Genomic DNA, 12,419 nt, shown 5'->3' on the forward strand with positions numbered 1-12,419 from the left:
GTCACCTCCTTCGATCACAAATGCAGTTAAAGCCACCTAAGGGTACTGTCTGGCCATTTCAGAGGTAACAACACCTCCAAATTCTCAACCAATGGAAAAAGGCTTCTCCCAGCACAGTACGTCCACCCCATGGTCAAAGCCTCCAATCTCCTGGAAGCAGCAGCTCAGTGTCTTCCCCATAAGTGAGACCCCGTCTTGGATTATTCCTACTGTTTGTTACCTTCATTCCTATTCATATGCTGAAGACTAAAGCTCGAAAAAATCACCAAATATCCTGAATCCACTACATATTTATGTTATGTAAACATGACTGGGCACTTACTACAGCAAAGCAAGTCTTTTACCCCTTCCTAAAGAAGCCTTTCCAAATCTTTTCATCCCTCCTCAAACATCCATGGTTCTCCCTCCTCCCCATCCTTCCAGCTAAAACTTTGCTTCATATTTCATTGAAAAAGTAGAGGTCATTAACCAAGTTTGCTCTTCTCTTCCTCCTCCTCATCTATCATTACTCAGGTGCCTTCTGCCACTAACTCTTCCTTCATCCTTGTCTTTCAAGAAAGAAGTGGTCATTCTCCTTGCCAAGGCTCAGCCGTCCACATACACAAGTGAGCTCATTCCATCCCATCTTCTCCAGCAGATTGTCCCTTCTTGTCATTCCCACTCTTTCATTTGTCTTCACTGTCTCCCTATTGGTTACTTCCTTAGTGCCTACAGATGTGTCCTCTCATATTCAAAAGATCCCTCCATCCCCTCTAGCTATCATCCTTCCAATGTCCTCCTGAGGTAGTGCATTAGACATGGGTGAAATCAAGAAGTCCTAAGTTCAAATCCTGCCTCAGACAGTTCCTGTGTAACTCTGGGCAAGTCACTTAATTTCTCTCAACTTCAGTTTCCTCATCTGTAAAATAGAGAATAATAATAGCACTCACCTCCCAGAATTTTTATGGGGATAAAATGAAGTATTTATAAAATGCTCTGCAAACCTTTAATTGCTGTATAGAAATGCTAGCTATTGTTATTTATGGCTAAACCCCTTGAGAAGGCTGCTATAATCCTTTCACTTTTTAATTCTCTGCCATCTGCTTCCAACCTCATCATTCAGCAAAATTACTTTCTTCAAAATTACTAATACTCTTTTAATTGCCAAATCTAATGGCCTAGTCTCAAACCTCATCCTTCTTGCCCTATCACCAGCCTTTGGCACTGCCTGTCAATCACCTTTTTCCCCATAATATTCTCTCTCTTCTCTTCAGGTTTTTGTGACATTATTTTACTCTGCTTTTCCTCCTGCCTCTCTGACCATCACTCCTTAGTCTCCTTTGCTAGGTCTTTGTTCAGGTCAATAGTGGGTTTCCCCCAAGTCTCTGTCCGGGGCCTTCTTTTCTTCTTTCTTTCACCTCTGTTGTTTGGTTATCTCATCAACATCCATGGATTCAACTATCATCTCTAGGTAGATGAACCTCAAATCTATTTGTCAAGTCCTATCTTCTCTCCCAATTTCCAGTTTTATATCTCCAACTACGTATTGAAATTCTTGAACCGGATGTCCTGTAAACATCTTAGACCCAATATTTTCAAACTTGAACTCATTCTTTCCACGTCTCAACCCCCAAAGTCCTCATATCTTCCTAACTTTCCTATTACTTTTGAGGGCACCACCATTTCCCAGCTGCTTGGACTTGTAACCTAGGTGTCATCCTATCTGTTGCCAAGTCCATTGCTTTTAACTTGTCAAAATCACTCCTGGACTACTGCAATAGCTTGAGAGTTGGACTCTGTGACACAAATCTCTCCCCATTCCAGTCTAGCCACCATTCAGCTGCTGAATTGATCTTCCTGAAGGTCATATGACCATGTCATTCATCTACTCAACAAACTCTATTATCTCCAAGAACAAGTATAAAATTCTCTATACCCTTCATTTCCTGGCCCCTTCCTACCTTTCCAACCTTCTTACACTTTACTCTCTGCTCTCCACCCCCTCCATCATGTACTCTATGATTCAGTGACATTGCCCTGCAGTCTTCAGTAGTAAGTGACCATTGCTGTTGCTGTTTTCAACTGCATTCCTCCTTAGGACTCCCTGCCAAGTCTGATAGTCTGAGCCTACTCTAGCATTAAAGTCATGGAGAATTTTAAGTTTGTCCTCTTTTGGTACAGTGAATGATAAGGGTCTCCAGGTCTTCATAAAATTTTTCTTTGACTTCATCAGGGTTCATCATGGTGGGAGCATAGGCACTGATGACGGTGGCAGGACGTTTTCCTGCAAATGTCAATCGCATTGTCTTGAGCCTGTTGTTCACTCCTTTTGGTAGGCATGTGAGTTTGTTGACTAGATTAGTTTTGATTGTAATGAAACCTCTGCCGGTTTCACAGCACTCCCCTTCACTGTGGCTGCTCCAAACAACGTGTATCCAACTCCAACTTCACTAAACTGGCCTTCATTTGCCAGCCTTGTTTCACACCATCCATATGTGGAATCATCAGTTACAGCAAATGGAGAAGTGCTGAATGCTATGCATAAAAAATTCACTTACCTCGGCAGTATATTTTCCAGGGATGCACACATTGACAATGAGGTTGATGCACACATTGCCAAAGCTAGCTCAGTGTTTGGGAGGCTTCAAAGGAAAGTATGGGAGAGAAAAGGTATTAGATTGGCTACCAAATTGAAGTTCTACAGAGCCATTGTGCTGACTTCATTGTTGTATGCCTGTGAAACCTAGACAGTCCACCAGTGCCGTGCTGCTTCCATTTGAATTGTTTTAGGAAGATTCTGAAGATCACCTGGCAGAATATGGTACCAGACACTGAGGTCCTTACTCCAACTAAACTGCCAAGCATTCAAACCCTACTATAGAGAGTGCAACTCCAGTGAGCCGGCCACTTTGTTTGAATGCAAAAAGTACACTTGCCAAAAGGCTGTTTTATGGAGAACTCACACATGGCAAGCATTTACATGGTGATCAGAAGAAGTGATACAAGGATATTCTCAAGGTCTCTCTTAAGAACTTTGGAATTGTGTGACACGGGCGACACAGGCACAGGACTACTCAATATGGTGTGCCCACATCAGAGAAGGTGCTGTGCTCCATGAGCAAAGCAGAATTGAGACAGCTCAAGAGAAACATAGGATGTGCAGTTTTAGAGAATCCACCCCAAAAGTTCCCATGGACTATTTGTGCCCAACCTATGGTAGAGAATTCTGAGCTTGTATTGGTCTGATCAGCCACGGCCAGGCACAATGAAAGTTGACCTGATGTCATAGTAATGCCATTTTGGTCCCCTTTGAGAACGAAGGACAACAACCAACCAATCAGCTATGTACATGCACATGTGTTTTTTTCTTCTCTTATTGTGTATCTAAGTTTAAAATGAATAATTTTTTTAAAAGACTCATCTTATTGGTCTCTTTGCTGTCACTCTGTTGCTGTTGCTGATCTTGGCTGCTTCATTCATTCCTCCTTCCTTCATTTCCATTGTCTGATGTGTTCAAGAGGCAAATAATCTCTTCAGGTTTGGTTTTCTTTCCAAGAATGTTTCAACTGCTTTTTCATTAATGAATGTCCATCCTTTTTCATTTATGGTCAAGTTCAGACTTGCAGGGTAGGCCACTCTTGGCAGCATCCTGAGCCCCATTACTCTTCAGAATATATTATTCTATTCTCTCCTATGTTTTCTGGTGGGTTCAGAGTAGTCTTGTGTTATTTGAATTTCCTGTCCTTTGTTTGATTTTGGGGGGTTTTGTTGGTGAAGTTTGCCATTGCAGTTCCAGTTTTTTCTTCTATTATTTTTGTTGTGTAGATCACAACTTCGTTCTTATAATTCTCATTTCTCTTTCAAAACTTTCACGAACAGTGTATTGCATTTCCATCTTCTCCTCACATTCCACAGGGTCTTGTGTCTCATTAAGTGCTGGATCATTTTCCTTTGTTTTAAAGCACTTATTCATAGATGCCTAAACTTATTTACTGGATCTGGAGGTTATATTATTTTTTTGCTATTAATGTTTTTCAATGTTGATTTTTCTGCTTATTTTCAAGATCTTTAAGTTTTCTGCTTCTTGAGGTCTTTGGTAATGTCAGTCTCCCCTCTATCTTTTTCCCCCTACCTTGCCTCTGTGAGAGTCAATTGGATAAAATGAATTTGTAACTTACCCTCAGAATATTTTACCCTGTAAGACTTCAGCTTCCCTAGTGAGTACATGGAGAAGAGTTTAGTGGTAAGAATGATCCAAGGCTAAGGTTTGACAATTGGTCCCATCACTTGCCAGCAAATAGAGGAAGAAGAAATGGAAGCAGCATTCGATTTTATACTCTTGGACTCAAAGATCATAGCAGATACTGACTGTACTAGGAAATTAAGAGATACTTGATCCTTAGAAGAAAAGCTATTGCAAATCTGGAGAGCATACTAAAAGGCAGAGATATCACCTTGCCAACAAAGGTCTGTATAGTCAAAACTATGTTTTTTTCCAGTAGTAATGAATGACTGTAAAAGTTGGACTAGAAGGAAAACTGAGCACCACAGAATCTACACTTTCAAGTTGTGGTGTTAGAGAAGACTTTTGAGAGTCGCTTGGACAGTAAGGATGAAATCATTCAATACTTAAAGACATAAACTGTCCACTGGAAGGTCACATATTGAATCTGAAGCTTAAATAATGCTTTGATCACATCACAAGATGAGACTCATTAGAAAAGACTCTGATGTTGGGAAAGATTGAAGGCAAAAGGACAAAGGGATGACAGGATGAGATGGATAGGTGGTGTCATGGAAGCAATGCACATGAGTTTGGGCAGACTTTGGGAGATAGTGGAGAATAGAAGGACCTGGCATGATATGGTCCTTGGGGTCACAAAGAGTTGGACATGACTAAGTGAGTGAAAAACTAAGGTTTGGCAAGAAATGAGCAGTAGTAATAAGACAAAGTAGCAAGAAAATTTGAGGGAAGAAGACAATGTAGAGTTAAAATGTCTCAGCAGATTGAGATTAGGAGAGCACTGGAAGGATTTGGAGGTCTCAATGAAGGCAAAGAATAGGTTTAGGAAGAGTAAAGCACAGGGAGAGATTAAATGCTAGGAAGTTGTGGTCAGATAGGAGAACATCAGTGTTTCTAATTAGGGATATGGAATACTTGTGGGCAATGTTGAGATCCCTATTTGTGACTAAGGGGGAATGAGAGTAGTAGATCATAGATTTAAGGGGATTGAGGAATTGAAGTATAAAGGGAGTAATGGAACACTTATGTAAATACAATAAATCCTCAGTGTTCACTCCTTTAACTTTTATAATTTCAAGCATTCAAGTTGTTTTTTTTTTTGTTTTTGTTAATAACCTCATTTGCACATTTGTGTTGAGAATCTGGCACATATTCTCAGCTACATGTAATAGAGAAAATATGAGAGGCACGGTGTGCAAATTTATATCTGCAAAAAGAAGGAAAGTATTCACTACAGTGTTCATGATTCTGCCCCAGAAAGTACAAAAGTAACCTCTTAAGTGCATAATAAAGGAATTGAAAAAGTGGAAAAGTGACTCTGAGTAAATGAGATGGTCACTCCCAGCTTCTTGTCAGCATTTGAGGAGCCAAGCAACCATCCCACAGCCCCCACTACCCATGCAGTTGGGCTCCCAAGTGTCTTCACCAACTCTTAGCCATGCCTGGTACAGGAGAGACACCTCCAGCAGAAATTCTGAGCTCCAGTGGGTGGGAGACTCATCCCAAGGCATGTAAGATTTTTTTCTTTTATTAATTAATTTATTTTTAGTTTTCAACATTCATTGTTACAAGATTTTTAGTTCCAAATTTTCTCCCCATTTCTCCCTTCCCCCCCACCCGAAGATGGCATGCATTCTGATTCCTTCCTCCCTCAGTCTACCCTCCTTCTATCATGCTCCCCTTCTTATTCCCTTCCCCCTTACTTTCTTGCAGGAAAAAAAATAGATTTCTAAACCTCATTGTCTATATACCTTATTTCTTAGTTGCATGTACAAACAATTTTTAACATTTATTTTTAAAACTTTGAGTTCCAAATTCTCTCCCTTCTTCCCTTCCCACCCACCTTCATTGAGAAAGCAAGAAATTCAATATAGATTATACACGTGTTGTTATGCAAAGCACTCCCATTACTCATGTTGTGAAAGACTAACTATATTTCCCTCCATCCTATCCTGCCCCCCACTTATTCTATTTTATCCTTTAACTCTGTCCCTTTTCAAAACTGTTTGTTTCTCACTACCTCCTCCCACAATCTGCTCTCCCTTTTATCATCCCTACCCCCTTATTTCCTTCCCCCTTTCTTTCCTGTAGGATAAGATACCCAAATGAGTGTGTATGTTATTCCCTCTGTAAGCCAAATCTGATGAGAGGAAGGTTCACTCATTCCCTCTCACCTCTCCCTTCTTCCTCTCTATTGTAAAACCTTTTTCTTGCTTCTTTTATGTGAGATAATTTACTCCATTCTATCTCTCCCTTTCTCCTTCTCTCAATATATTCCTCTCATCCCTTAATTATATTTTTTAGATATCATCCCTTCATATTAAACTCACCCTGTGCCATCTATCTACCTATCTACATATATGTGTTTGTGTGTGTGCGTGTGTGTGTATATGATTTCCTCCAACTACCCTAAATCTAAGAAAGGTCTCATGGGTTACAAATATCATCTTTCCATGTAGTTCAACTTTAATAAGTCTATTATGATTTCTCTTTCCTGTTTAACTTTTCATGCTTTCTTGATTCTTGTATTTCAAAGTCAAATTTTCTCTTCAGCTGTGGTCTTTTCATCAAGAATGCTTGAAAGTCCTCTATTTCATTGAATATTCATTTTTCCCCTGAAGTATTATACTCAGTTCTACTGTGTGGATGATTCTTGGTTTTAATTCTAGCTCCTCTGACCTCTGGAATATCATAATCCAATCCCTTTGATCATTTAATGTAGAAGCTGCTAGATCTTGTGTTATCCTGATTGTATTTCCACAATAATCAAATTATTTCTTTCTGGATGCTTGCAATATTTTCTTTTTGACCTGGGAACTCTGGAGTGTGGCTATAATATTCCTAGGAGTTTTCCTTTTGGGGATCTTTTTCAAGAGGTGATTGGTGAATTCTTTCTATTTATATTATCTCCTCTGATTCTAGAATATCAGGGCAGTTTTCCTTGATAATTTCTTAAAAGATAATAGGCCCTTTTTTTGATCATAGCTTTCAGGTAATCTAATCATTTTTCAATGATCTCTCCTGGATCTATTTTCCAGGTCAGTGGCTTTACCAATGAGATATTTCACATTGTCTTCTAGTTTTTCATTCTTTTGGTTCTGTTTTATAATTTCTTGCTTTCTTATAAAGTCATTAGCTCTCATTTGCTAATTTTGAAGGTATTATTTTCTTCAGTGAGTTTTTGGACCAGGAGGTCATTTCCATTTGGCCAATTATTCTTTTTAAGTCATTCTTCCCCTCATTGGCTTTTTGGGCCTCTTTTGCCATTTGTGTTAGTCTATTTTTTAATGTGTAATTTTCTTGAGTATTTTTTTAGGTTTCCTTTAGCAAGCTGTTAACTCATTTTTCATTATTTTCTTACATCACTCTAATTTTCTTCTCAATTTTTCCTCTACTTCTCTTACTTGATTTTCAAAATCCTTTTCGAGTTCTTCCATGGCCTGTGACCAATTCATATTTTTCTTGGAGGCTTTTGATGCAGGAGCTTTAATTTTGTTGTCTTCTTCTGGTTGTATGTTTTGATCTTCTTTTTCACCAAAGTAAGATTTTATAGTTTGAGGTCTTTTTGCACCATTTGTCCATCTTCCCAGACAAATACTTGACTTTTGAACTCTTTGTTAAGGTAGAACTCTGCTTTCAGTGGGGGTGGGGGTAGGGATGGGTGTACTGTCCCAGACTTCAAGGGTTTTGTATCCCCCCACCATCTGTGGGTCCAGAACTCTGGAAGCAGCCAATGCTTCCACTACCACCACTGCCACTACCACCTCTACCGGCCTAGGGCTGTGGTCAGACCGCAGCTGGACTGCACTCTTCTTTCCCCCATATCCTGCAGATTTTTCCCACTGACCTTCTACACTGTCTTTGGTGTTTGTGGGTTGAGAAGTCTGGAAGTTGCCATGGCTGCGAGTGATTCAGTGCTGTGAGGTCTGCTCTGACCCTGTCTGTGCCATGGCGACTCATGCTAGCTTATGCTCCACTCCCAGGCTGGTGCAATAGACCCTTCAGGTCATCCTTTCAGGCTATCTTGGGCTGGAGATTTGCTTCAGTCATGGAGCCAAAAGGGAGATGAGAGATGGCAGGTGTTGGCCCTTCCCCTTTTTAAACTGGGATTCTTCTGATGTTGTTGCCTCTGCCCCTCCCTTTCCCCATCCCATCAAGCATTGCTTTGCCTGTCCCCTGAATTTTATTGGTTATTTCATGGTTACTACATAAGGAAAAGTATATTTTATCAGAATGATTTGTCATTTTTTTTTTAGCAATTGGGGTTAAGTTACTTGCTCAAGGTTACACAGCCAGTTATTTCTGGGAGTGGTGCTAAGTATATGAGCCCGGATTCGATCCCAGGTCATCCCGACACTGGGGCTGGTACTCTTACTCACTGCACCACCTGGCCACCCCTAAGCAATTGGGGTTAAGTAACTTGCTCAAGGTTTCATAGCCAGGTGTTTCTAGGTGGGTGCTAAGTGTCTGAGTCTGGATTCGATCCCAGGTCATCCCGACTCTGGGGCCAGTGCTCTTACTTGCCAAAAATAATTTTTTATAGAAAAGTATATTTTCAGCAATCTCTGGCAAAAGATTACAGTTTTGGGTGGTTGCCAGAACCTAATTCCCCAGTTCCCATATGTTCAATATATCAACATTCCTGATTTTTCTTTTCACATAATTTTTTAGGAAGGTCACCCCTGCCAAAGTTACCCCTGCCAAAGAGGATTAACTGTATGTATGTCCCCTATTATAAAAGCTGGAGTTGGGTGTGAGCAGTGAGTTCTAACTCCCTGATAAAGGGGGGAGTCTAAACTGGATGTCCCAGGTGTTCTGAAGCTCAAATGAGATAATGGATATGAAGCACTTTGCAAACCTTAAAATGCTATATGAATGGCAGTTATTATTATTAACTCACAGTCACTAGGCCTCCTGTCCAGTGATGATTTCATTCCCTGAGTCTTCTAGGCATACATACCTATTGAGCCCGAGTGATATTTAGTACAGGGGTGTACTAGTAAATCTTAATCACTAGGCTCCTTGGAGGAAAAAAAAAAATGTATTCTTACACTTTTTAGTTTAATCTGCATAAGGAATGTTGCCTGGCCTTACCAGATCTCAATGGGTACACAACTTAGACATGGAAGGTGATACCATGATCAAATTAGGGGAGCATAAAAGAGTTTACTGTCTGATCTATTGAGAAAGGAAGAATTTATGACCAGACTAGAAATAGGGAGCATTATAAGATACAAAATGGATAATTTAGATTATATTAAATTAAAAAGATTTTGCACAAACAAAATCAATACAGCCAAAATTAGAAGGAAAGCAGAAAGCTGGAGAACAATTTTTATAGCAATTGTTTCAAAAAAGGCCCCATTTCTCCCATATATAGAGAATTGAATCAAATATATAAAAATACAATTCCCCAGTTGATGAATGGTTGAAGCACATGAACAGGAAAGTTTTCAGACAAAGAATTATCTAAAAGTTATCTATAGGAATATGAAAAAAAATGCTTTGAATCACTACTGATTAAAGAAATGCCAATTTTTTTCTCTTCAAAATTTTATTTTAGATTCAAACACCAGAACACAAATACAGAATAAAGCAAAGAAACAGAAACATATCATAAATTAAATATTGGAACTTAAATATAAAGTTGGAAAGGAAAAAAAATGCCGTGTGCATACCAGAACATGAAAGGATTCAAAATATATGACATAAAATTTTCATTTCAAGAAAACCTATATGATAAATAATACTCAGTGTGTTGAGAATTATCCATCATTGCTTCCTTGTGAGTTTTCTTTTGTTCTGTTGTGCACTTTTTTACTTGTTCTTTTTCCCCCTCCTCCCTCCACCCCCAGAAGGCCATAGTAAACTTTAGATATGTTTCTCTATAGCTATATATACATACCCTACCCCACCCCCACCCCCAGAAGGCTACAATAAAGTTTAGATATGTTTCTCTAAAGCTATAGCTATATATACACATATACGTAGATTCTACTGCTGATCTTTTTATGTATGTGAATATCTTGTTTCTTATACCTCCTATGTCCTCTACTTTACTTCTACCCACTACCTGGACCTCCTATGACTTGCCTACCTCCTCCCCCCAAGGATCCTTCCCTTATCCTCCCATTCCCATAAATTTAAACACCCTTCAATATCCCTATTTTATCTATTCCCTCTAAAGATCTCTTATCCTCTCCTCCTCCACCTGTTTTATTTCTTCTGAATTTAGAAGACTTTTATACTCTTCTAAATATATATAGTTCCTTCTTAAACTCATTCTCGATGAAACTAAGTTACCACAACTATCAGCCCTCTTTTCTCATCTAATTCCTCTCTATAAATTCGTTCTCTGACACCTTATTTGAATAAAATAATTGCTCTTTTAAACTATTCCTAAATGGTTTTACTTTTTAAATTCATATCATACTCAGGTTTGCCCCAATGTTTCTTATGAACTACTCAATTATTGATAAGAATCTTAGAAACACTATATATATATATATATATATATATATATATATATATATATATATATATATAGTAAACAGTCTGTCCTTATGGATCCCTTATAATTGGTCTTTATTATGTACCTTATATTTCTCTTGGTTCTTGTATATTGAATCTTTTATAAAGTTCAGGATTTTTGTTAACAAAGTCTTGAAAGTCTGAGAGTTTATCAAATGTCCATTTTTTTTTCCCATTCCCATTCAACTTAACTTTGCAGGGCATGATATTTTTGGCTGGAGGTCCAATTCTTTTGTTCTTCAATGTTGTGTTCAAGACCTATAGTCCTTTACTGCTGCTAGGTCTTATGTAATTCTACTTGTGGCACCATGATATTTAAATTGTTTTAATATTGATGTTTTTTAATATTTTTCCTTGAGCTGGGGATTTTAGAATTTGACTATGATATTCCCATGAGTTTTCCTCATAGAATCTCTTTAAAAGTGGTGATTGATAGATTTTTTCTGGTTCTACTTTCCCCCCTTGTTCTAATGCTTCAAGACAATTTTCTTTAGTTATTTCTTATATTATTGTATCAAGATTCTTTTCTTTATTGTAACTTTCAGTTAATCCAATTATTTTTATATTTTCTCTTCTTGACCTATTCTCCAAATCTGTTCTCTTTCTTACATTTCACTTTCTCTTCTATTTTTTCATTAGTCATATTTTGTTTAATTATTTCTTGATCTCTTACAATTCCACTGGCTTTACTTTGCCCAATTCTAATTTTCAAGGTGTCATTTTCTTCCTTAGGACTCTGGATCTCCTTTTCTAATTGGTTGACTTTTCCTTTTTCTTGGATTATTCTTATTTTCTTTTTTAGTTTTTCCTCCACCTGTCATTTGATTTTAAAGTCTTTTTAAAGATCTTCTGTGAATTCTTTTTGGGCAGGTGACCATTTGACATTACTCTTTGGAGGTTTCTTTACTTCAATATCCTCCTCTGAAGATGAACTCCAGTCATTTATATTCCCATAATAGCTTTCTATGGTTGGATTCTTTCTCCTTTGCCCGTGCATTTTTTGTGGCAATAACTTAATGATTTTAATCATCTCTAGCCCTGGAGTATGGAGAATGGTGCCTCTTTCCCCAGAACTTCAGTTCTCCCCTCTGGGCTGAAACCAAGGCCAAACCTTCAACCTCCTCTAAGTGCCCATAGCCAGAGGCTTTCAAGTCCACTGCTTCTGCACTCACAGGGAGTGTGCTAGTTCATTCTTGTCTTTCCCCCTCCTGGCCTTGTATCACAACTGGGTCTGGCATTCCTTGTCAACAGAGGCTTCCTCAATCTTCCCAGGCTCAGATGCCCAACTCCCCTCACTATCCCAGAGTAAAAGTTCCTGTGGCTGAGGCAGCTTCTCAAACCAACCAAACCCCAGACCTTGCCCTTTGTTGTTTAAGAGGCTTGCAGATTGCTGTTAAAATGGAATCTAGCCTGGAGGCATTTACCCTTCAAAGGGATACCAAATCTCTTCCTGGGATTTTTCTTCTGATCTTCTCAAATTGTCTCTGAGGACTCCTGTTCTTATTTATCTCCACTCACACTTTATTCACCCTAAGGTGCTATTTTAACTCTTTTGTGGGGGAAAACCTCTAGAGCATGGAATTTTCTGACATATTCTGCCATCTTCCTAGAATCCTCCCAAGAAAGGCAAATTAAAACAACTATGAGATACCAACTCACACCTATC

The sequence above is a fragment of the Petaurus breviceps genome, unplaced genomic scaffold, assembly GCF_028583685.1.
Source record: "Petaurus breviceps papuanus isolate PSGF00001 unplaced genomic scaffold, PetGlider_PUasm1.0 90849, whole genome shotgun sequence".
In the NCBI taxonomy this organism is placed as follows: Eukaryota; Metazoa; Chordata; class Mammalia; order Diprotodontia; family Petauridae; genus Petaurus; species Petaurus breviceps.